Source organism: Rhynchophorus ferrugineus, unplaced genomic scaffold (assembly GCF_030347505.1).
Source record: "Rhynchophorus ferrugineus isolate W39M unplaced genomic scaffold, kcgeb_rfMv2 rfM6, whole genome shotgun sequence".
NCBI lineage: Eukaryota > Metazoa > Arthropoda > Insecta > Coleoptera > Curculionidae > Rhynchophorus > Rhynchophorus ferrugineus.
Genome location: NW_027472585.1, coordinates 39,616,195 through 39,640,790, shown reverse-complemented (window position 1 = coordinate 39,640,790; position 24,596 = coordinate 39,616,195). Strand labels below are relative to the sequence as shown.

Genomic DNA, 24,596 nt, shown 5'->3' with positions numbered 1-24,596 from the left:
AGATGTAACCGACTAGTAATTCAACGTTTTTAAAACAAGATTCTTCGATTAGTTACTAATACTTATCGCAATGTAACCAACAAAGAACTGTACATTGGCGTTGAAATCAAATGGATCTACGAAGTTTTACAAGATTTCGTCGTAAAAAATAGAATAAGGTTACTAAATCACAAGCTATATAGATACTGTTGAGAAATTGAGGTGAATCAAACCAGATAAACTAGTACTGCCTGTGAATTGATGCAAGTACAAAAGAAGAATTGATGTGAGTGAATAGTATTAATATAATTTTCACTAGAGCACCTCCACTGTTGAACATCATGTGTCCATAAGTAGTAATATAAAGGGAAACTAGTAATATATTAATAATTTTTAGCAGTATTTTTGACGTACAACCTTTTGCTTTAACTGTAATACTTAGACATAATTGGAAACCAAAAAAATTTTTTATCTGGGTAAAAAAACTGTTTAAATATTCACTGGGCCAGAAAATGAGAATTTTAACCGAAAACATATTTGAAAATGATGGCCTTAAATAATGTAAAATTCGCTAAAACGTTTAAAAGTACAGAGGCAGCAGCGCCTAATCCGTAAAAGGGAAAAATATTCTTTTAAGTCTTCGGAACTGGGAGCCGGAGTTTTGATATAAACATGGAAAACGGTTCCTTTGTAAAACCAGTAAACTAGAAACATTTTGGGTGAATAGATCTACAAGTGATCGTTTTCAGAGATGAAATTTAAGCTTATTACAAATATTGCCAGGGTAGTGGAAAAATGTACTCTTAAATAAGACCCGATGCACAGATGACGGTCCAGGAAAACATTATTTCTATTGGAAACTTGTTCTAGACTCCTTATAGAGATCTTAGAATATCTTATACTATTTTTGCTTAAATTGAATTCAGTTTATATTTGTTTTGTGTCTTTATTAATTTAAAATGCGACAAACAGTGTACGGTTGAGGAATAAGTTCAGAGTCGTAGGCTACAATGAGGACTACTGAATGGATAATTCTCTCAGAATTTATCAATAGTCAATGAATACCGAAATAAATAAATTCCAATAAAAAGAATTGCGAGAAAATCAAGCAACCAAGGATAGCCAAGAATAGGAGTGACAAAATATATAAACGTATGTAAATGTGTGGCTGCCACTGCAATTATTTTTCACTACTATTTTTGAAGAAACATTGTTTTTGATCAAATCCTTGAAGAAGGCTATTTAAAAAGTGGGCCAAGCGTAGTCAACTCGGCATGACTGACTTGACTTGACGCTCAAACGCCCACTAAAATGGACGCAGGGGGGCTGCGACACGATCCGCGTCCCAATTTTTGACGCATTAAAAGCCCCATCGTCGTTGCACGTCACTCAGTCGGCCGGCCCTCGGGCCTAATTACGTTTATAGACCGTCTAGAAAGGGAGCTGTAATTTTTCTGCGCTTTGTCCTTTCGCCTGGACACGGCCGCACAAATTAAAATAGCCATCAGCGTCCGGCCGCTGCCGGTTAATTAAGACGGGTCACCAGCATTACCATATAAAACCTGGTCGACTGTAATGCGACTATAATTGATCGAATTAACGCCGCGTCGGAATATGTAGAAACCCTCAAAAACCCCGGACGTAATTGCGAACGGCGAAAGTCATTCGGTCGCGCTTTTGCGGAACCGTGACGCCGATTTTGGCACTGGTCATTTTTCACCTCGTTTGCTGATCGTTAATTTCCTCGATCATCATTTAGTGTTTATAGACTATACGGCAAACTTAATAGGATGACCTTTAAAAATCATTAAAACCAAATCAATTACAAAACTATATTTATCAAAATTTTATTGTGTAAAATCGGTACAATGTGTCTTATTCAAACCTTTGTCTATCAATAGCTGTTACTTACTCCAATTTTTCAAGCAATTTATGTATTCTATCTCGAAAGGATGATGGATACTTTGAGGTTGTCCATGAATCGACACATTTTTTGGTATCTCCATAAGAACTGAAGTACTGCTCAGACAGGTCAGGACTCATATGTCTCAACAAATAGTAATAAGAAGGAGCCAAGCCATTTTAATGTTTCCAAGTATGTTTTCATCGGTTTTGCAACATGTGGTCGAGCATTGTCATGCTGAAAAATAATATTGTTGTGTCTTTGATTTCATTTTGGTCGATTTTCGCACAGTGTTCGGTTCAAACGCATCAATTGCAGTCGATAGTGATCCCCATTAATAGTTTATTTACGTTTTAACAGCTCATAGTATACCACACCAAGCTGATTCCACTAAATATAGAGCATTAACTTGGAGCCATGGATATTCAGCGTTGATGTTGATGATAATGCATGACCAGGTGGTCCACATGACTTCTCTGGCTTAGAATTATCGTAATGTATCAACTCTTCGTCATTAGTAACAATAAATTATTTAATACAAATTCAGACATTTTCAACGCACTAAAAATTCTTGTTTGGTTACTGAAGCTTTAACGTGAAGTTGTTTACAAATGTAGCCGATGAGATTTAATATACTGTTGTAAATCCTTTAACATTACTGTAAATACTATAATATATGAATAAGATACGAATACGTAAGTGCAAATAAGACTATAGCCTCAATAATTCATATAATTAATAACAAAAAGAGGATGATGTATTAAAACAAGCTATTTTGATTGACTGTATGAGTTGTTTAAAGAAATCACAGAACGTATGGGAATACCTATTAGAGACCTAGTTGATATTAACAATTTATCTTCTAGGAATGTTCGTCTACTCTCTACTGTTTTGTAGAAAGAATTCGCATGGGAACTGAAAACACTGGCTGATTAAAAACTTGTTTATTTCGATGTGAAATGATACATGTTGTCAAATGGAGAATGGACAGGATATTCGGTTAGGTGAAGGAAGTACGAAAGCGCTATGGAAGTATAGTGTTAGATGGGGGATAGAGAAAAGAGACAACATCAATCCACCAGCGTTACCAACCTTTGAACTTGATATAGGTGAATACATGGTGGCCTAAAAGGTTGCTACAACCTTTTAGGTTAATAAAATTGTAATTTTTTTCGTTTGGTTTCAAAAACACCCAATTTGCTGGTAAAATTGCTAATTATTAGAACGTTACTAAGAGAAACTGCCTCATTCAACCGATTGTTATAGTAGAGATGAGGTGAGATCAAAGAAACTACAAATCTGATATTCCAAAGAGGGTGAATGGCTCTCCTGGATAATTCATGACTTTTGCGCGTGTTATTGTCATTAGATATTCACTTTTCATCGCCAGTTGTTAAAATGGGTCACACAAAACTCTTATGTTTTATCTGTAAATCAACTAAACAGTGATGTACGAATGAATTTTAAGTTAATTGATATGGTGACCATTTTTCTTCCTTTTAAGTCTTTACCATCGCATGTAAACGTCTGGAATCAATTGACTTATCAACTGCTAAGCTACCTGAAAACTTTTTGATATTGTAAGCTGGATTTTTGTCAAATAAATCTTGCAATGCACTATCTATATGGAGTGAAATCTAAGTAAATACCTTAGTAAAGCAGCTGTAACTGTGATAATAATTTGAATTTTCTTAATTGTCTAAACTTTAAAAACATAGCAAATATAAAATCGAAATTTGCAGATCTCTAAACCCCTAATTTGACATTATTTGTCTTTATGTTCCGTAAAATGTCCAGTGCAAACTACGGTCTATTATAATTAATGCCTCCATCTCCAGATACTTCTAGACAGAGAATACTTCAAGATAAAATCGGAAGGCTTATGTGAAATTCATTCGGGTCATGTTTGTCTCTTTATTTTTCTGGCACAAAACACCATCCGAAGCATAGGTCGAATCATTCGAAGCGGGTGATTTATATTCGAATATGTATATGTATGTAAATCGACTAATGGAAACGGATTCCGATCAGAAATAATTGCCTTCGATATTTATAAAAGTGAGACAAAGGATCTCGGCGTCCGACCTTTTACGAGATATTTTCGATGTAGCGTCGACGATAAGGTTGCGCTTTTGTTTTGCGGATCGCGATCGAGCGCCGTATTTTCCCCGTTTCCCGATCCCCGATTTGTTTTCCCTTTTTCAGCCATAAATCCGTACGGCACGACTCATCTCTCGTCCCTTATTCTCCCACCTCCGCCCCGATCCCTCGTCTAATGTCCGAAAAATATGATTAAAAACTGTTATCTGTAATCGGAGAGCTGGTTCTCGCCTGTGCATCGAACCCAAACTTGCAGATCGTGCAAGAAAATTCGTCCTGCCGCCTCTGCCTCGAACAAGAGACGATCGATCCTGATCCCGTTATCCTGTCGAAAGTTATTCTTTTGTTTTTTTAGGTTTCTTTCTAGATGGGAAGGAATTGATAATTATCCGGAATAAATATCTAGCGTTTTTAAAGTCCGTCAACGATGCAACTGTTTCATCCACATTAATAGTGGTGTAGTGTTTTTATAATATCATCTAAAGTATTTATCAACTGTAAAAATATAAAAAACTGTTAAATTGCGGTTTTGACATTTGTCTACATAAAAAAACATTTGACATTCACCACTTTTGTCTTGTAATTTCTAAGAAAAGAAAGAAATCTACTGTCACAGGCCATCAAACCCTTTAGAAACGTATGGTGATGTTGCTCCATCACATCCCTATTATCAGTTTGGGGTTCTACATTTTGGTGAAGTGGTGATTTTGATGTCAATTCTAAAGAACAACCTAAGGTGATGAATTTAAGGACTTTTCCTTCTATTTCCTTTTGATGGGATAGAGCCAAATGAAAGAAAAGGGACTTCTAGATGAGTTGTCTGAAAATTCTATCTCGAATCGTTTCTGTTGGACAATAGAGAGTTTTCTATGGTGTATTGTAATCGGTTATGAAAAGTGGCTATACAACGATAATCTCAAATACAAAGACGTCTTCAGTACAGCCATCAACATCAACATCGAAGCGTAATAACCTTGGCCATAAAATCCTGCTGTGAATATGGTTGAATTAGCAAGGTGTAGTATATTATGTGTTGTTAAAGCTGATTAAAACTGTTTAAACAGTGTTTCAAGATGTTTGAAGAATATAATGTTGCCGCTAAAATGAAGAGTTCTGCCATATCCACCACCACTTGTTCAGACCTGTGCAACATAGCTTAGCTGGCACACTCGTGTTAGATAACTGCTTCGACTCGGCTTTGACATGTTTCCAAAGTGAGTGGAAAAGGTGTAAATTAAATTAAATATTTTTGTTAATATATATTGTATAATTTCTTCCCAATAAAAGTCCTTTAAATGTGAAAATATAATATAATGATCAAAATACCTAATATTTATTATTTTGGTAAGTATATTAGTTAAGGTAATTTTTTTACTGTAGTTTAGTTTTTCCATGGTAAATTCTTAAAAATGGATTGTAAAAAATAATGAATTGATTGGTCGATAAGGAATTTTGAAAAATTATATATTAAAATTGCATTATTTTATTAGATCTACATCCAATGTCAAGGATATTTCATTATAATTTATGGCAAGGAAACAGATTATTCGCGAAAGTCGCCAAATAACTAAAACGACCATGTCTGTATAATCCACATATGAGAGACCTACGTGGAAATAGGAACAACTTTAAACCAAGCGAAAGTGATAATATAATAAGTATAATTTACCGGGTGTATAATATGAAAATTCGACGAATTAGAATCAATTAGTTACGCCAAAAGAATTAACCAAGGTTGTTAAAGTTAACATTAATCCAAAGAAATCGTTTGACAAATCAATTGCTGCAAAAACTATCAAGAAAGAAACTTATAAAACTCGTCAACATGATCAATGCAGCAAATAGATTAAAACGTGTTTCAGACATTTGGAAGATGGCTGAAATCATCAAGATCCCAAAAGCGCCGAAATCACCAAATGTCTATAGGACTATCTCTCTGTGATTCACTGACTATAGAGATAAAAAACATTATACCTACATACCAGTTTGGTTTTATTAACAAACATTCAACAATTGACTAGATGCATAGAATAATAGATGTAACTGAAAAATCCTATGAGGGTATAAAAGTATCTTAGGTTATATTCTTAGATGTAGCATAAGCCTCTGATAAAGTCTGGCACATAAGACTTAGTTCATAAGCTACAGAAAATCAGACCGTATAGGCACCAATAATAATAGATAATACTAACATTCCCCATATAGCAACAACGCCCTAAGAAGTATTGTAAGTGCACCCAGATATTAAAGACTCCATTTTCATGTCAATATCGAAGTCTTACACCTCTTGAAGAATACTAGAATAAGATACAAACACAAGAGATCAAACGATTGGATCTTGTGTAGTGAGGTGCATTTCATAGATAAATAAGAGTGCCAATATATAAACATTATTAAAAGAGACTAAAATAGAGTCAATGGCACGTATATATATATATATATATATATATATATATATATATATATATATACACGAAGATTTAAGATATAGTAAAGGCAAATTGTAGATTAGACGGCAACGACTAGCAGTATAATAAATAAATATAAAAAAATACGACTTTCTTGTATTTACGGTTTTGAACGCTCTATTAGACAGATGAATAAATTAGAACGGCCAAGGACGAGGAAGATGATGAGCCTGCACGTTCTCGACTTCGGCCCTTTCGGTCGTTTTGATTGTTTATAAATTCAGCGGGTTTTCCGCCGGAAATAGAATATGGTCCGAAAGGAAACCGCGACCATTTCGAGTCACATTCAGGCCGTTGTTATGGCTAATAAAGTGAACGGAGTGACATTGCAGATGGTTTGGAACGTGACTAAAGTTAATACCCGAAGTGTCCGGGGGGGATATGGTCAGAGGACACCCCCGGAAACGTTCCGGTACGAAAATGTCCTGTCCGAAGGGCGACTCGTTTTCGGTTTGATGTTACATTAATTTTGGTTTGGACACGGACGAGACTAATTCGATGGAAAATGTTTAATGTCGCGTCCGTATCAATATTAAAATTAGTAAGGTAGATGCCTATGTAGTCTATTCAGTATTATTTTGTTCATACGTCATCTAAATCCGTGACGTCAAAACGTCGCAATGTTGCCGCATCAACTATGAGTTTTAGTTCAGTTCAGTTTTAATCACAATCACATTATTCATTCAATCACAAAATTCTAATCTAAATAAAATAATTGAACAAAAATGTTAACAAATATATTTTATTTTAACTAGTGTTGGGAACTATCGACTGAAATCGACTATCGACTGTTTAGTAATTGACTCCTTTTTACTAACGACTGTTTTCAGTCGCTATTTTCGGTCCGAATGATTTTGTTACTATTTACTATTGACTGTTTCAGTCGTGTACTTCGGACCTACTAGTTTCATTCGACTGATTTTTAACGTTCTGTATGGGCACATGGTCATGGCTTCTTCATTAAAAAATATATTGAGTGTCAGTATTAATTATGTTCACAGTTCTCCTAAATTAGTCATTAATGAAATCGGTTATCAATGAAATAATTTATCAATCATTGAAGATAATTGTATACAATGGAAGATACATTTCTTTATTGGGATCAACAGAACAAAAATGTTGATGCCGTTCGTTCTCTTCTTGCTTGTTTTTCCTGTTTAATAGGTATTTGTGATAGAAATTGCTAAATTTACCTTGAAAACATTCAGCTTAATAGTGATTATTTCAACAATTATCTCAATTGTGTCTGGAAACCATAAAAATGCACCAACATGCAGTGGTAGAAAGGAGAAACTATTTTCATTCCCGTAAGACTTGGCTGGGGAAAAGCGTTGGCTTTTCATTAAAACTACTGAAACGTACTAATAATGGGTCAACACATAAAATTGCAAGCAAGAACACACCAACTATTAAACGCTTTAAACTAAAGGCAGGAAAAACGCGGGCGAACGGCTGGCGCTGCTGCACCGAGGCCGTATGTACGGCAAGCACGTCGCCCATAGCAATTCGGCAAATTTAATTTAAGGAAGAAAATTGCGAAATAAAATTAAGGCTATTGCAGACAGGAATCGGTAAAAAATCCGCGAACGTCCCGAACGAAGAAACGGGAAACGCCCGCAGGCTTATTACGTTCCACTTCAATTTTTTGCCTTCCACCTTATTTCTTTTCAGTTTTTCAACTTGTCCCGTTAACAAGAAGAAAAGCGACCAAAAAAATCAAGAGTTAACTATTTCGCCAGACAATGCGGTTCGGGCCAAGGAACTAGTCTGAACATTCTGTTTCCCGTGCTTGAAATGAACGGACGCTGTGCTAAGAGAACAAAAAACAAATTTGTTTTTAAAGTTTGGAAGAAAATATATTCTCTGGGAAATAAGTATTTCTTAAATTTTACACCAAAACATAGTGAAGGCGTAACTAGACATGACAACAGTTTTTTAACAATATATTTGTATAAAAATGAATTGATGTTCGTTAGTCTCGATTAAACTCGAGAACAGCTGAACCGATTTGGCAAATTTTTATTTGGAAATATTTGTAAAGGTTCAGGGAATGTTAAATGAATATAATGAGAAAATATGGACCAATTGTGAAGAAAATGGTAAAAAAACAACAATTTTTCTTCCCAAAGTATCACAGTTACTGCCACAAAGATTTATATTGTTGTTGGTTGTTAAGTATTTATGGGCCGTGGGTTTAGTATTAATATTTACTTATTTCATCTTGTGCTAGATGCTACGTATTTTGCGAGACTAACTATACAAGAACTGCAATTTCTATATTACGTGAATATTGTTGACTAGTTTCGCTAAAACTCGACAACGGCTAGAGCGATTTGACTAACTTTGGTTTTGAAATATATGTAGGAGTCCAAGAAAGGTCTATATGGTGAGAAAATATGGACTAATTTCAAAAAAGGTAAAAACAGCAATTTTGTCGTCTCAAACAAAGTGTCACAGTCACTGTCACAAAGGATGCATATCGTTGTTCGTTTTTAAGTATTTATGGGTACGTTCGGAAATTTATTGTGACTAATAATGTTGAGTACTGATTAAAACTAACGGCCACTGTTATTAAACTGCCAATAGAATATATAATGTATTAAAGATTGAAGATAATTTCTCGGAACTGATTGTACTTGATCACAATTTACATATTATACAAATATAGGGATTTTTTGATAAGTACGTCGATTCAATATCGTGAGAATCAGATGAAAAATAATGACATTTATATCAAATGTGATATAGCTGTGCTAACGTTCATTTCGAATCATATTTTAAATAAAATCATATTTAATTGCGGTCGAGTAAATATTCATCAAGAAAATACTTCTTAAATGTATTTCATATCTGTCATTATTTAGTCACAAATTTAGCGAACGAGAATTTTCTTTGATTCTGTTATTAACAATATCAAGGAGAAGATGACCTAGCCTAGGTCGTTGAAGTTGCGGAGAGTTACCTCATCTTCTAACCACAAGCATAACCAGTGAGAGACAGAAAATGATAATAGACGTGTTGGTATATCACAATTGCGTGAGTGACTGGACATTCTTTTATTAGTCTCCTAGAACGTCAACAATCTGCCCGTGGGAAATAATTATTATTTGATTTCAGTTATATAATATAACCATCTTTAGATGTAGAAGATCACTTCAGTAAGTGATCTACTGTACAACTTATAATCTAAATCTTATTCTAGATACTATTCTAACTTATTTTAAAGTCTATCCTAACTTATTATAAAAACTATACTAGCTTATTCTAGATATTAATAAATCTCACTCTATGGGTCTATTAATCAGTTCGTATGGCAGTTTGTGTTTGAGCCTGCGCGGTACACTGTCATCGCGCACATTTAAATGTTTAGTGAGTGCATTGGGATGTCAATATTGTGCAATAGTCTTTCAGAGTACTTCGGACTAAAACTCCGATTCACACTTGTTATGGTTTCTCTGGGGATATCACGCTGAATCAGTTTGTTGGACACGTAATATGGGGCATCGACAATGTCTCGCAACACTGTATTCTGAAACCTCAGGAGGATATTTATGTTAGATTTGCTAGTAGTAGCCCACAGTTCAATACCATAGGTCCAAATGAGATTAAGTATTGACTTATACAGCAAAATCTTATTATTTAATGATAATTTAGATTTACGTCCGATTAGCCAATACATTTGGTTTAGTTTAAGCCCAACCTGTTTGTGTTTTGTAACTATATGTTTTTCCATGTCAAACGTCGATAGAAACGCATTCCCAGATATTTAACGTTGTCTGCTTGCGGAAGCTTATGGTTATTCAATTTTGCTGAGAAGTGAATCTATCTTCTACAAAGGGTAAGTGTCACATGGGTAGATTTTGTCTCATTTGCTTTGATACGCCACGTTTTCAATCACAATTCGACTTTGTTAAGATGAAATGATTGGAAATGTCCGTGACCATCAAACAGAAGAACAGCGATTATGACACAATAAAATTGAGTGATTCCGCAGATCTAGCGCTCCTGCAATCCCGGAACGAGCAGCCACAAAACGGTTACAATTGGGAAAATGACAATTATTTCTCAACATTGAATGTCATTAAAATACATCATTAAATTACTGGGTAATGTTACACAGATGGAATAGTACAATTGTCTCAATTGATTCTACCACCATATCCATTACGCTCATTAGTTACTGGGGTAGGATTATTCTAAACACTTCTTGTAGTAAATATGAAGAAGTACAAATTCAGTTAAGCATTGAAATAAACGAAAATTCACTAAAAGTGTTTTTAATAAAATTATTCTTTGTTACATTTTTCATATTAATATAATAACTTTCAAGTTACATTCCAAGATTTCTTTTCCAGAAGCTAATTTAACTTTGTTATATTGATACATGACTAAATAAAAAATCACAGGTGTAAAGAGCAGCTGCTTTGTACTAGATATACGCAGTAATTTGGATAAGAAACAAACGTCTTGATTCCTATGAAAGAGTATTATGGGCTAATGTACCGAGAAGGCTTCAATAACAAAGTTTATACTTGAATCTCTATAATAAATTATACAATTTTAATAATTAGATCCAATAACTTCCTCATGACATCCACCACGACACATACCATGTTTCTCTTGCAGTAATTTGTAGGAAAGAAAAAATTAAAACTGCCGCATAGGCCTTCGAAATTGCATCGTTCGCGATACGAGTGAAGTAAAACAAAAACATAAATTTCCAACGCCAGATCTGCGGCAGCAAAGTCGATTAAAAAACTAGTTTAAAATGTATGGTACGATGAAAATTATATGTTAAAACATGTACGGGGAAAATACAATTTTCTAGCTTGCAGCGAGTGCTGAATCTTCTGCCTGCGTTTAAACTTTTAAATCCTCTATTTGGTGGTAAATTGCACGTGTTCGCTTTTATTAGTCTTTACGCGGTAAAACGAAATTAGTAGTGATACATGGATCTGGTTTTTTTAAATACTTCCCTAATAACTAGATTTAATATAAAAAAAGTGTTTGTTTGGACCTTTAACTATTCACTTGACTTTTCAATTCAGTTCATCACTTAATCTTTCATTTTTTAATTATTTCTATTTACATTTTAAAGATAACGGTGATTTCAAACTGTAGTTCTCCCAAGAGGACAATGTTTCTACTGCTTCTTGCCATCAATCTTACAATTTCTTACCATCTAAATTGGAACTGTCATGACTGCATATGTTACGATAATTTTTCATTTTCAAACGGCCTTAAATGAGAAAAAATTGTTTAATATTTTAAAACAGTTTCCCACCTGTTTCTGACAACATGGCTATACCATGTTGAAAGCATGGTCTTGGTTTGGCAAGGACTCAGTCATCTATCGCATTTCGAAACCGCGTGCTCTCCAATCTATGCCAGAACATGTTATGTTATGTTTTCAAATGATTTTAGCATCAGTTGTTGGTAGACATATGTAATAGCACTTTCATTCCATTTTAACAACTCGTAATACACTGCATCTAGCTGATTCCACCATATTCCACCTTTGTGGGCTTAGGGGGGCTATCAAAAATCGTATTGTAGAGAAAAAAATATTTGTATGCATAGATATGTGTGTTATTGTTCAGAATTATATATGAACATTAAGTCAGAATGTATCAGATGATGAATACTAACTGATTTGTAGATATGGCAATGAATTAGGAAGAATGCTATGGTTAAGTTTAATTTTAACAAGAAAAAAATACATAGGTAGTAATAGAAAAAACCAAGGAGAAATACAATGATATGGAAAGGACTTAACAAAGAAACAGATCACCGAAGAAAACAAGGACTAAACGTAAAAAGGTAAATATAGTCTCTAATGAAAATAAAATGCATTACTTGGATATAAGATTGTTAATTAGTTGGATTAGGCATCCAGAGAATACCATTACATAAAAAGTCGCCTAGAACTCTATCTCATAGATGATATGGAGAAGAATTCAATATAAATATAATAAAACAACTCTAATATTAAAACTATTTTTATCTAATTATTTTATTTACATCAGAATTCTGTTAAAGCCAAAATAAACTAAAACTCGAATATCATGCGGCAACATTGCGACTTTTTGAAGCTATAAATGACGTGAGTGCACTGTTTTATTGGATAGACTATATATAAAAGGTTTTCAGAGGCAAATATTTCGTTTTCGATTGATTTAATACGAGGAAATAAAATTACGCCCAAGTTTAGTTCGTGATTGATTTATTAAAACGAAATATTCTAATCAGCCGTCCCGCCAAATGAAACTTTAACATTGATTGACGCGAATCATTTATATAAATAATGGCGGCTGATTCGGTTCTTACGAGCAAAATCGACGTAAAGCCTGTATTTCATTATAAAGGAATTATTAATTAGCAATTATTATTGCCGCTTGGGATGTTTCAGTGTCTCCTGATCGCTCATCTTCTTCGTTTTAAACGGCTCTCATCCTAATTACCAACCAGGCAAGTAGCCATTTGTTATGATGAAAGGGCTTTTTGTCTTCCACATCTCGTTGTGGGGGGAAAGAGACCGGCTCCGGAGTAGCTTAAATATGTTTTGTTTCTCGGAGAGGAATTTTAAAATTAAGAACGTATTTCATTTCAAAGGAGGGACCGTCAGATTTTTGTTGTTCGGCACGTAATTAGGTCTTTATACGTTTCATTTCGGTCGCGACGTACTGATTGGTTCCTTCGAACAACCGGGAATTAACATAATCAATATTACTCGGATGTCTTCGGAGACCTCTTTCTCAGCGACAGTCTAATGGCTTGATATTCAATTATTTAGTTATTTGGTACGAAGGCAAACTGTTAAGTCTGTGACATTTTTAGTTTCTTGATCAGGAACATTTAATGCATCACTCTTTCCCTCGAACCGAAACCAATAAAAGTTTTGATAGGTGCTATATTTCCGATAGTAAATACTATATACTGTGATTTATCTAGGACAGTAAATTCAATAATATTTACTCTTTAATGTGATTCTAATTGGATTCCATAATGATACAAAGTCATATCAGGGAGCCATGTTATAATAGAACGACTATACCAAAACATACTGTTGATATGCATATATGACAGAAAAAGTCTACCAAACTATTTAGAAACTTAGAATTTTATATGAAAACTTAGCTAGGTATATCATTAGTTCAGTAGACAGTAGCTGCTGAAAATCGTGAAGCCGACTACTAGTTGGATTTTGAGTAAATCGTGTCATTTAGTCTGTGTTTGACAGCCACTGACAACAGATTACCACTCGAATTGTAATAAAAATGGAAAATGTGATCACAGAAACCATGGAAAGGCTTTTATATATATTATGGGGACTCTACACCATTAGTTTTAATATTCTTCTCATATTCATTCATTTTAGTCAAGTTCAAGTCGTCTAAAAGTTGTGGTCATGCCAGAAATCGTCGACAAAATCATGTGAGGTGGTTGTAACCTATAAACAGCTCAAGTGAGTGAGTACATCACATTTTATATAAATATGGCGATGTTCAAGCGCAATTCTAAACTGGTTTATGCCGTTCAGAAACATTGATATATCGTGCAAAGTACCAGAGACCGAAGAACAATCAACAGTGGGTTTCTTCGGAAGAATTCGCACCACAGAAGACCAAGTTCTGTCTGTCAGTCAACTACAGTTTTTTGGGATATACAAAGTGCCATTCATATCCATTATCTTGAAGAAAGTAAAACAACGACTAGCGAATCTTATTTACAGCTTTTTGACACATTTGACATCCATTTGAAGCAAAAAACGAAAGCACTTGGCGAGGAACAGTTTTCCATCAGGGATTACACGGATGTGATCAGCATGACAAAAATATTCTCATTCTATATAAAAAATATTCTATTCCGTTCATATGCTGAATCTGTAGATTTATCCCCCTGCGACTATTGCTGTTTCTAAAATTTAATAAATGTTTGGGTGGAAAGAGATCAGGAGATTATCTTTCATTTCGACGTTGACTACTCGCCACTTAGTATGTTTGATAAATTGACAAAATATTATTATTAGTAGTCGCTGTTGACTAACTTATATTAATCTCTACAGTGATTCAAAATAATTTAGGTACTTATCTAAAATACCCATTGACCCTTACTCTCTAATATTGTAAAATAAAAGTTAGTAGTACTTTTCAGGGTTTGCACAATTTATTGCACTTTATGCACAAGATCACACGCTATGGTGCCCTTGAGTATGTGTTAGTTGAGTATCAGCCAAGAGTTGCAGTACTTCGCTGTTTCTCTTTTTTTGTTCTGAACTTTAACTTTATTCTGAAATACTTGTATTATATCAGTATTACTATTAATTATATATATTTCATATTAATACTTTCAAATAAAGCTCCATTTATATGTATTTTAATTCGAGTTTTTTTCCTTTTCTTTTCGGTATTCTCCATCAAGGTACTGTATGGGTTGTTGCTGTATGGGTATTATTTGTAGATGAATGAGTTGTAGGTTAATTTAATATGCACTTATATACTCTTGTTGACATCTTCTCTCCATGCCTAAGTTCATTTATTTATATGATTACTTGTGTGTTCTTCGCTATTGTCTCCAATAGCAAGTATCATCAGCAAAATGTAGTCATACTAACATTTCTTATTTCTGATATGTCACATGCAGAAAGTAAGTAAAGAAGATAATCCAGAACAATTCCTTAATTCTTTAATTGTTAAGTGACCTTCTTCTTGTTTAAGAGTTCAACGAATTACCTTGATGACTTTTTATGGTGGTTATATAGACACCCTTATGGCAGACTTTACCGAAACCTTGCCTAACGCCCAAAAATATAGCTGAGAAACCAAAATATAACTGCTATTTATCTGCTCAACTATTAAATGTTTGCTCATATAATAAAATTGCTGATTATTTTCTATAGAATTTGTATAACTAAATAAAATAAATTAAACTCACTTTCAGGACGATAAAATATTAGCAAACAAATAAAAATCTAGTGTCTTAACTTTACAGCTTACTTAACAAGCCATAGACCGAACATGGTTACCAAAATGAATCCTTATATAGCGTTTTCCTTTCAATTCGGTCCTCTTTGTTATGGCATTCTCTCAAAATTGGACAAAAGTCACACCGAACTAACGAGGATTTACGCTCAACTACACGGTTCTCAATTCCTCCAATCGCCGTATTTTATTGTGCCTCCCTTAAAAAAGAGAAAGAAACTCTACAACAAAACTTTTTTAATTCGACAAAATTAGCTCGAATTTTTCCCGTATTAATTGAAGAGAACAAAAGGAAAAAGGATCGTTGCTTATTTTAAATTATTCCCGTTTCTTTTTCGGGCTACTGTTTCATCGGAATTTTCTCTGCTTTATAGGAAATTAGAAACAGAATAGAGGAAGGAGCTGCTCAGCCGCAATTGGTTGTTACTTTGATTCACGTGACCAAAATAATTTTCTTCAGTCTAGCTTTTTAAATTTATAATATAAATATAAATTAAATTGTTCTTAGATATCTTAAGACATAAGGAATGAATATATTTTCGGTTTTTTTTTATAATAAATGGATTAAAGCTGCATATCTCTAGTAATACTTCACTACATAGTATAAAACAAAGTCGCCTTTTCTGTCCCTATATCCCTATGTGCGCTTAAATCTTTAAAACTACGCAACGGATTTTGATGCGGTTTTTTTCAATAGATAGAGGGATTCAAGAGGAAGGTTTGTATGTATAATACATGCATAATATACTAAGGCAACATTGCTAATTTTAGAGGTTTCTAACGTGATGTCGTAAATTAACCTATTTTTTTAGGCTTATTTAGCAATTAGCAAAAACGCTGCCTAACCCTACGAGTTAGATCAAATAAATGTACTACAGTATTGTACACCATAAAAAGGTCTACAAAAAAGTCCGCGATGGTATATGTTTATCTTTTAGGGATAACCCACATTAACCATTTTTATTGTTTACTTTTTACGTGAGAAAATGGCTTATTTACGAAGCTATTTTAAGCAATACGGCATTAATCCTTATCGAATTAAGTACCTTAAATACAGTGTGCAATTAATATAGATCAATATGGTTCCTTACAGCATGTAAATTAAACAAATATTTTCGGAGATATTACAAATTTAAAATTTGCGTTTAAAAATGTGTAATGTAATAAAAATTGTATGAATTTAGATATTCCAAAGATAGCAGGAAATCTTCATAGTAAGTATAGGGGAAGAGGAATTGTTTTACTCCAAATTTAATGCGTGCAGGCCAAGGGCAGTAATGAATGAACCAAAAATACTGGATCGACAGTCATTATTTTACTCAATCTGCAGTCATTACATTTTCATAATTGAGATTCTATAAGGTTGTTTTTGTCATATTTTGATTTTTACGTCCGAAAAGAAATAAATCGAGTTTCCATTTTAGGATCGCCTTTGTAGAAGCTCTAAACATCTTCACAAATGTTTGTTTTTTACATTTTAAACTGGAGGGCTATAGACTCAAATGTCGAAAAGCCTTGCTAACAAAAATGCAGTTCCTAATTGCAATTTCATTAGTAAATATTTGATGAAAGCTGTTGTATATAATTTATATAAAATACATGTGTTAGTTCGTAAATCATATATCTACAATGTACTCAGACAGAAACCAACAACAAATTCAATGTTGGATTGGCTAGAAGTTGTCTTGTCTGCATCAGAATATCCAAAAAAATAGAAGTATAAATTTAATATTTTTAAGAACCTAAATTGGGAAGTTTGAACTTTGAAATTTATGGCATACGTTTCTGAATATATTATTTCGAAATAGAGGAGTCTGTTCAATTCAAGCAGGTAGAACGCTAGCAATACATGACCTAAAAAAAGTAACAAGTGTATTTGTGGTAATAGTCTATGCAAGAATTGTTATGTATATTTATACTTTAATACTAGTTACATATCTCTTTATTATTGAGCTATTTTTTGCATTCCTTCTCTTATAAATTCCAGATATCGAATATTATCTACATTCAATCATTATCGCCAAATAATATTAATGCCAAATCAAGCAAACTTTTTAAAGTATTATTTTTAACGTAGCACAAAACTTGGTTACAACTTTATGGAAGATATTCCATTTTTTTATTTTATGACGACAGCTTCTAAGTCGGTGATGAATTCTGATGTCCCTGATTCCTTTTTTGTTAACATAAAAATGTTTACACAACTTATACACAAAAATATGACCCTGTTCACCAAACCTAATGATTAGTGCCTGTTCTAAACACATTAGTCTTTCAAATGGACCTATTAACAATTCCAGATAGTCGTATATAAAATACCGACGCCGTTTTTTGTACAAATAAAACAGTTAAATATAACCCCCAACAAGCGTAACCCCTTGATAATCTCTGCCATCAGCAAAAAAAATGTAAAAATCCAGACAATTTATTAGATTATCTGAAACGTAACAACGTAGCAGGCACCGACACCCTGTTTTTCGCTTTTATTTTTTCTTTTTTTTTTTAATATTCTGTTTCGACGACGCGAGCATGTTCGGTATGTTTGCCGATCGATTTCATAAATCATCCTGATAAATACCGACCATTTAGAGCAGAAAAAATGAAATACGCGGTCACAGGCCTATCTGGTCGTCACATGCAGATCGGTGAATGGAAGTGGGATGGATAACCGCACACAAATGATATAAGATCGTTAGGAGTATTGGGCGTTGGTGGTGGTTTCTGTATAATGTAAACTGTGTTAAGCTCGATAATGGTTCTTGAATTACCGTTTAGTATAATAGATCTAAAATTAAATTAGAATAATGCCAACGAGTTACTGTTAGTTGTATGTATTCTCGTCCTTGTTTCACTTCAACAAGGCATTTATTGAGAAAAATCGGTACAATATACATTAATAAGAGTATTTTCTATCATTTTCTGCAACTTCTTTCCATCTTCCTGACAGAATAGCGATAAGGCGTCCAAAGAATGATTTTGGTTTCGCAGCGATCCTATTACAGGTCAATTTTTACACTTCTTCATCATTTTGGAACCGTGTGACGGCCAAGCCATGCTGCATCTGTCTGATCAGTGGTAACCAGAAGACTATGTTTGGTGCATATGCTGAGTGCAGAAATTCCCATTCGATTCGAACAGGATGACTTTGCAATTTTTTTGCAATAAAACGTTAAAATTTTTAAAATGACGTCAACAGAGATCTGTAGTAACAATTTCAATAAGTTTTAACATATTGTTATACACTACAACTAGCTGATTCCATCCTATGTACACCAAGACCTTATGGTCATGAATATTCTGCTTAGTGTCGATGTGGATGGCTTTATTCGACTGACCTTTTACTTCTTGCGTTTGTGGTTGTTATAACAACTTTGCATTATCAAACGATCTCTTTTTTTTTTTCGTACAAGCACCTAATATAACAGTAAAAAAATTATATATCATATCACCACATAAAGTAGAAGAGAGATAAGATATATAGTTCAGAAGCATCGAATTTTGAACATAATTTCTAGTTCAATTATTATTAGTTCATGTGAATTCAAGACATTTTAATATGTTTATTACTTTTCATCGCCAGTCACAATACACTAGAGAAATTTCTTCTTTCTTTGACAAGCAATGAAACCGTAAGAATGATAATGTTCGAAATAATATTTCCGTCAATTGATGTAATATTCATGTTTTATGTTTTGCGTTTCATCAACTGCTCAGATATTTGAAAGATTTTTTACGAGTGTCACCTTTTATCAGGTCTAATATTAACATTACAATTACTACTTTTAAAAAGTTTCTTCTAGTATTTGATGATGTTCTTCGGTAGAATATTTCTTCAAATCACACAAAAAATATAATGAATGTCGAAAATGTTATATTGAGTTTTCCGTTTTTTTGTGCCCTGAATAAGTCAATTATGTTATGGAAAACTATAATTTTATGTAAATAAATGTTAAAAAGATCCAATTTAATAGCTAGGTCAGGTTGCTTAACAGTTGTTTACATTGCTATTTAGCACTTTCACTAATAAAAATATTAATTTGATTACAATATATGGGAGCAGCTAATATATTAATTTAATTATTTTATTTAGGCACATGTAATATTATTATTTTATAACAGTTTTGGTCTTCAGTTCATGTGTTTAAAAGAGTTACTTAAGAATCGAGAATATAGTTATTATGTTAGGTATCAGAAAATTATCTTATTAATAAGATTTTCAACAATATGATATCAGAGCCCACTATTTGTAATTATCATTTATGTATAATATGCTGTTTTGATACTGAAAACTTACGTCTTTTACAAAACCAACAGTAAAATTCTTTATTTTAACAAATCCTTAAATTCAAATATTTTGATTTTATTCATTTTCCATCCGTGGCGCCATCTTATGGTGAATAACACGTGGAATTGTCCTACGATAGGCAACTGCACATTCATTGAGCAGTGGAACCAGTAGCGAATGTATTGTTATTCAATTGATTTGACGGTCAATATTCAACGTTATCGTTGAATTTTACGCGGGAGCAGAAATACTAGCTCCATCTTATTTATTTATTTGATATTAAGTCTCATATGATCGACAAGAAGATGGACAGGAAAAAAACAAACAAAAAATTACCTGAAGTCCATATTATATAAATTGTTCGTAGTGATAAGGTGCCCAGGAAGTAACAAAAATTCAGAACATTAAATATTGCAGATAGTAATTGTAATCTAGTCATGGAAAAACATATATTATCTAAAAATTTAAAAAACATGTATTATAATCATTATAATTATAACACATGGCCTGAAAAGGCCCGGGCGTAACAAAAAACGCGAATGTTTTTGTTCAAAATTGGCTTCATTCATCAAAGTAATCTTCGTAAAGAGCCACACAGTCATTTCTGCGTCGCTTTAACATTTCAATACACTTTTGCAAAATTAATATTTTGCCTTAAAATAGGCCTTCCAGCAGTTGCTGGTCCCTCAGATGATGATCGTTTTGATTCCGGCGTGAACTGATGGATGCTTCATCGATTATCCCATACGGATGCAAAAATTCCAGTTTATTACGTTTAAACATGACCAAACACTGCTAAGAATCATCAACACGTTTTTGTTTTTGGTCAACATTGACCAAACACGGCACCCACTTTGAACAGAGTTTTTTCATAGTCAAATACTCATGCAATATAAAACCAATCCGTTCTTTTCATATCTTAGATGTTATCTAAATCACGTAGCTTCGCTTTTCGATCATTCTAGGCGACTTTGTGGATTTTTCTCTTTTTTTCGTTTTCTGATGTTACCACTTCATTTGGACGTCCACTGTGTTCTGCATCATCGGTGTCTCTACGACGACGTTTGAAGTTAGCGAACGTTTTATTGTTGTTTCTGATAGAGCGCAGTCCTTATAATACATTTCGAGCCTTTCGCTTGACTAGTATTTTTCCCTATCAAGAAATAGTGTAAAATTGAAACAGGAAATTGTTTTTGACCCATTGTTTTGAAAATAATAAAAGTAGTGTAACTCTTAGCACAATAACTCGCAAACCTATGAGTAGAATATTAAGAAATTTTGGTAGCTTTCTTTTAAAGGTTAGTACTAATTGAAAAAGCCAGTGAAGAAAGTGGATGCAATAAAATTAGCGCCATTCATGTGTTAGACCCGGGACTTTTCAGTCCATGTTTTATTAGGAGATACAACGTCAGTTAATGTTTCGAGTAAATTGTTCATTTTTTAATACATAGAATGAGGGAGAAAATGGAGCACACATGAAACATATAAAAAAAATTCAAATATGAACTTAATAACTACTATACAACCCCATTAAAACTACATTAGTGACTAAACTAATCTTAAAGCGAACATACAAATTATAGACGTTCTAGAAACGTTAAGGGTAAACAGTGGCCCCTGCCCCCAGATATACCCAGTTGATAACACCTTACAAAAAAATTATTCTACTTCAAAGTATACAATAATCCCCAACTATTAATATCAATGAATAATTATGTTTATTTATGGGACTAAAATACTGTTCAAAATATTTGTAGCTAATAAGGAGACTGGCATTTACTATTAATTCGGGAAACGTTGACAACAAGGCGGTGGAATTTAATCAGTAAATTTTGCACCATTTAATATAATAATAATCATTAATCTCGAACAATATCTCCCTTTAACTCCCCAATGCCTTTCAGTTAATTTCGCACAGTTTTGCTCATTAACTCGAAATCATTTCCTCCTTGTTTATCGCCATAACATCAATTTACTCCTCGCTGCCCAAAGAAAGATAAAACCTCAACACCTCCGTTTTGGAGATAATTTTCGTCGAAATATCCCAAACGATATATTTTTCTTCGGGTTATAAACGACACGGAATATCGGTCGAGTGTGGACATATGAAAAAAGAACCGGCCGACACTTTAGAATATATCGCGTGAGAGATTCGGATTTCACTTCGTTCGTGCATTTAAACGTTTCGAAGGCTATGATTTAGTCGTTCCCTCGTCGAACGTAAAAATAAGGCTATTTTAACCGTAAGAAATTACTTTTAGTGCCATTATTAAGCCATAAAAAAACTAATAATTCTTTGACCGGAATTATAAAAAAATATATTACATTCCAGGATTTTTTTTGGGAGGTTTTACGTTGTATTTAATACATTACGAATACGGAGACAAACCAGGAGGACTGTAAATTAGATTTAAATTAGATGTAGCATAACAATTAATTCATTTTATAAGAAATTGCGCAAATATTATTTGATTTAGTAAGTTGAAGCTTGTGCAATCGCTTTCAAGCATTTTGCGACATTGCCATACCATTTCTAGTATCACAGACTTGGTTATATTGCATATACAGGTTTATTTATATTCTTTAGTTTAAGTATTCTGTATCGTATATATTACAAAATGACATTTGTACCAATAGACTTGAATTTGAATTTTAATGTAAAAAAGATATTTTGATTAATTTCTGAATCCAAGAAAAATAAATTCTATGTATATATCTGTACATTGCCGAAATATACATATATTTTACGAAATCTGGCAACGTGGCTAAATTAAATTTTAGCGTGCAGGAGTCCCTATGAGTAGACCCTTGTGTGCTGTCAAATGTCATCGGATAGCCATGTAGCCATTTCAAAGTGATACGTGCGTTTTAAGAGTGGAGACTTCTGTATGAAGTCTGGTCTGAAGTCTGGACAGGTCCCGTGTCAAACACTTCAAGAATTATCTGCTTTCGAATAAAACATAAAATTCAGTAGCAGTTAGCTTAGTAAGAGTTGGGCAATGTATAAAGGCTCTGGGAATGTATAAAAAACCAAAATATTTAAAAAATTTAAATTGGAAGAACATCAAATACATCATTGTATTTATATTAAAGCTTTGCCACTTCATTTTGTTGTTTATATATTATTTTAAAAGTGAAATATTTTCTTTCGGATTCGGAGATGTTCTTTAAAGAGAGTAAACTTAAAAGTAAAAGACTATCTTGCAGTATCTTGCACTTGGCACTTGCACTATGTATGAGTAGTGGTTTGTAGAATTGATATACACCGTGTTTTAGAGGTATATAAATTGTTGTCAATACTGTTATCTATTAACGAGATTACTTTTTAGTATTACGATTATATTAAATAATTAAAGTCTTTTACAGAGTTACCGTACAGTGTCTAAAGAAAAAATTAAGCGGTGAAGAATAAATCCAGCAATGGGTCTGAAACAAAATTACTTTGATAACGAGTTTCATAAGAAAACGTTGATTACCACGAAGATTTTTTGGTTAAATGTTTGCGTTAACTATCAAATATATCATATTTAGAGTGATGATAGTCTTCATCTTAATATTAAGACACTATTACATCCACAAAGTTGGATGTTTGGTGAGTCTCATCCGGAAAAAGTTACCGATGCTAATGGTAACCACTAAATTTTGAATATGGCGGAGCTGTGATTAAACAAAATAAAGCAACATAAAGCCACAATAGATTTATTGAATGAGACACTTGCATAATGCATACTTCACGTTTTGGATCATGCGTGATTTCCAGCGTGTTTTACATTATTTTGCTTCCTTTTTGCTGTGATTTAGTAGACTTCTTCCAGAATAGAATAGATTCATTTGCTTTCGAGGTCATCGTACAATTCTTTGTTAGTATCAGAAATTAATCGTAAAAGCTTTGTTCTGACACCGTTAGATTATTAGTTGGTTGGATGTCTCAGCACAAGCCTTAAGTCTAAATAAGTTTTACGATTAACTGATGGAACAATCTTTTTAATCTTAGGTCAAGCTGGGAGTGTTTTTCTACTAACCAGTAAATGAGTTTGGTTAGGAATCTAATCTACCCAGTGTTTGATCCAACCAATATTTCCAATTTAATCTACTATCGATAGTAGTTAAGGGTACACCAATTAGAATAAAATAACAACAGATTAGAACTGTTAATAAAGCTAGCTAAAGCACAAATATCGCTTTTGTACTGCAATATATATTATATATATATATATATATATATATATATATATATATATATATATAATATATATATAGAGGAAAGAAAGTAATTGGATATACAATACAGGAAATCTGCAATTCTAAAAATAATGAGGTGCTTAAAAATGAAATCGATCCGTCTAATTAAAATGATACCGAGCTTCCTCTTTCCATCTCCATCCCGTCCAATAAAGTTGTTAATACTCTTCGGTACAGGTTTTATAGCGAAACTAATTATCCTTTCATTTGGATCTAATAGATTCATATTTCTAAGCATCGGCTTTAGGGATGTTTGCCGTCTAATCTATTGCCAACCTGTACGTGTAGGTATAACATGTGTAATCTTCTTGGCAACGGCATCAGATTCCCGAATCGGTTGGGGAATTAATTATTATAGGAAAACGTGGTTGCCGACCGTTATTAAAGCTTGTTCTTATAATGCGCGGGTATCTAAGCAGAGGGTGTGCAGGTTAAGGCTCGTACGGTATAACATTAGGGTGTATTTTAAATTATAGTCACGGAAAACGTTTATAAAAACGTTAATTTCCATACATATATTTTTTAAATACTAAAAAAATGGTTCATATTGTGGGATTCCCAGTTTAAGAAAAGGATTCCAGTAAATTACGAGTGAGACGAGCTAGTCTGTCTTCTAATAGATCCTCAGTGTCCCCCAA

General features: G+C 33.2%; 1 protein-coding gene across 3 annotated transcripts in view; it reads right to left on the bottom strand.

The window, feature by feature from the left end:
- The window catches only part of sns (sticks and stones), a 209,839-nt gene that overhangs the window by 75,305 nt on the left and 109,938 nt on the right, over nucleotides 1-24,596 (bottom strand). The gene's annotated exons all lie outside the window — the stretch shown is intronic.